At 40.9% G+C, this 3,168-nt stretch overlaps 1 pseudogene; it reads right to left on the bottom strand.

Annotated features, from left to right (window-relative positions):
* Nucleotides 1-1,990: 1,990 nt before the first annotated feature.
* On the bottom strand, nt 1,991-2,840 carry LOC143172232 (syncytin-2-like; annotated as a pseudogene).
* Between the last annotated feature and the right edge of the window lie 328 nt (nt 2,841-3,168).

Below are 3,168 nucleotides of genomic sequence, written 5' to 3'. Positions count from 1 at the left end.
TAATAAAGAAAAAGCAAAGGCCGCGCATGGAAGCAAAGGAAAACAAGATTTTTTCTCTACTTCCCATCAGCAGGCAATGTCCAGCCACTTCCTGGGACGCAGGGCTTCAGTACGCGTAGCGGTTGTTCCAGAAGACAAACGCTGTAATAACCAATGCCCCCCTCCCCTCCTCCTTTCTCTTAGCTTTTATTGCTGAGCACAACGTCATATGGTATGGAATATCCCTTTGGTCAGTTTGGGTCAGCTGTCCTGGCTATGTCCCCTCCCAAGATCTTGCCCACCCCCAGCCTACTGACCTTTGGGGGTGAGGGGGGGATGTTGGAGAGACAGCCTTGATGCTGTGGGAGCACTTCTCAGCAGTAGCCAAAACACTGGTATGTTATCAAAACCTTTCTAGCTACAAATACAAAACACAGCACTATGAGGGCTGCTATGGGGAAAATTAACTCCATCCCAGCCAGACCCAATACAGGTGGTTAGCATTCTGAAAGAGGGCAATTTTCTAAGGAAAACTCTAGGACATCTGCTTGTTTGCTCTAACTCCAGACTCCGCTTTCTTTTATGGAACAGAAGAGAAATGGGGAGGGAAAAAAATCTCTACAAACTCTTCAAATGTAACCCAGTACACATGGTCTTAGTATGCCTCAGCTATGGAAGAACATCAAAGGTCTCACTCTGCCCTTTAACAGGGCAATCAAAAACAGTTAAATGGAGTGCTAATTATCTTCCCGGATCCATTTTTTTTCACTGACTGTAATGCATTATCTAATTACAGGGTTCATTTGTGAATTCTCATTTGGCAGCCTGTCATTTCAGAGATGATACTCAGTAGTTTTGGCTTGCAGCAAAAATAGAAAATGCCCTTCTCTGATGTGAAAAACTCAGCTCACTCTTGGCAGTGGGATAGTGGTCCAGGCTGCCCAAGCAACAACCCGCTGCAAGGGGAATACATGGACTGCATGGATTTGGCCAAGACATAATTTGAGCAACCCAAGGAGGGTGACTGCTGGCAAAAAAGCCCCAGAGGAATTTTAGTCCTCAGGGTTCAAAGGGAGCAAAGTGACTCCTTACTGCTATATTCAGGCATGTGTTCAATAGCCACAGAGTGGGAAGGCATATCTGAGCACCTTCTGCTCAGAAAAGGAAATCTGCTTCTTGGATAATTCTTTAGTAAAGACAAAATCTGGGCAGTGATAGGAATGCTGCAAAAGCCAATGCTGAAATTGGATGTAATCACATTTTCCTTTCCTCCAAAAAGAAATACCAGACAATTTCTTTCGAGTTGCTGGGCAACCAACCAAATTGGCCAAATGAACGTTTCCTAGATATTGATTCACGAATTTGTCCAAGTAGTATATTCTTTATTTGCAGCGCGCTGGATGCACGGGGGATCTCTCCACCTATCGTGCATGCCCACAACAAAAGTTACATCTCATTTATACAATTGAGTAATGAATATTCTAATAACGCCTATACATATTCATTATCTAACCACGCCTATCCTCGCTCCTCATGCTAATTAGTTGCTAATTAGTTGCGTCTGCGCAGATCTTCCAAATAATTCTGGGCCGGGGTCGTTCCGGTGAAGGCTGATAGTCTTCCTCGTCCCCTTTCACCTAGTTGGCGCCAGGTTTCGCTGATTTTTGAATATATTGCTGACAGCTTGAAGGTCCTTTACGCTTATCAGACCGTCTCATTATCCACCTTACAACAAACTGTTTTTATAGTTCCTGTGTCTTCTATCTTCAGAAGGTCAGGGTTCTTTATCTTTAGAGGGTCAGGATTAATTGGTATGCACAAACATCTGCTCTTTATCAAACACATGACAGAATATAAATGTAACACAAATTATCTACATATACATGACAGAGTAATGATTTACGTAAACACCTGGTTCACAATAATTGTCTAATTATTTGTCTAAATATTTCTCTTGTCCTCCATCAGTCCCCCCTTTTTCTGTATCATGAGTAAATTCTTTTACTACATCTTATATGATTTCATTAATTGCTTTCTTATAAACCATGAGAGAACATTGAAGCATACAACTAATGATTATTCCTAGAATGATTATTAAAGTTATGGTTATAAAAAGGTTCTTCAACCAAGCAAGATTTGGTAACCACGATGTTAATTTATTCCAGAGTTCTTCAAAACTCCAGGAGGTGTCATCCTGTGTAACCTGATGCAGTATTTTAGTCTGATCCCAAATTACTTGCAAGTCTGTGGAAACCCGACCACTCTGGTCAACATATGTACAACAACTAGTGTTGATCATTATACAAACTCCTCCTTGAGCAGCTAGGAGGATATCTAAAGCCATTCTGTTTTGCAATGCTACTTTGGACAGACTCTTAAGCTCTTCTTGTTGCGCTTGGATTGCGTCCATAGTGGCATTTTCCAATTTTTCTACAACAGCCGAAATATTTACTAGTGCTTTCTCAATTTCACTCACTCCTAACCATGGCAAAAACCATCTTACAAAACCATGAAAAGCGGTAGGTTTCTCAATTAAAGGATTGTTTCGTTTAAGTCATCTTAATGGGCTTCTCAAAAATCCCTTATCTAATCGAGTATGTATTGTCATATTGGGAATAACTACTCCTAAGGTGCAAGTTCCTTTCCAATTTTCAGGTAACGTTTTTCTAGCAGTATCATTACATATCCAATACCATCCTTTTCCTTCAGGGACAGGCCATTTGGTAGAATTGTTCACCTCACTATTGACACCTACATTTATTGTCTTATTACATGCTGTCTGATTTCCTACATATACCGTATCACTACAATATAATTTTCCCATACCAGTAGGTGGATTACATCGTTGAACACAAGTGTAGTAAGAATCCTGAGGGGCCGGCGTTGTTATACTTACTTGTTTCGCATCTATCCCCGAATCCCAAGAGGTATTTATCCATAATTTTGTCCAAGACACGTTAGAAGGAATTGGAATTCCGATTAATGATATTCCTTTTTTCCCATGTTCGGGGATATGAGTACATACCCAACAATCGCTTCGATTAACTAATTCAGTCACTTGTTGTACCAAAGATAGGTGAGTATTTTCTTTCCAACCGCTCTGTATTTGATCAATTTGTACAATTACCGAAATAACCGCAATGAAGTTGGTCCAGTTGATTCGGCTTTCCATAGGGAGTGAGAAGGGGC

Source organism: Aptenodytes patagonicus, chromosome W, assembly GCF_965638725.1.
Source record: "Aptenodytes patagonicus chromosome W, bAptPat1.pri.cur, whole genome shotgun sequence".
Lineage (NCBI taxonomy): Eukaryota > Metazoa > Chordata > Aves > Sphenisciformes > Spheniscidae > Aptenodytes > Aptenodytes patagonicus.
This window is presented reverse-complemented; position numbering and strand designations above follow the sequence as displayed.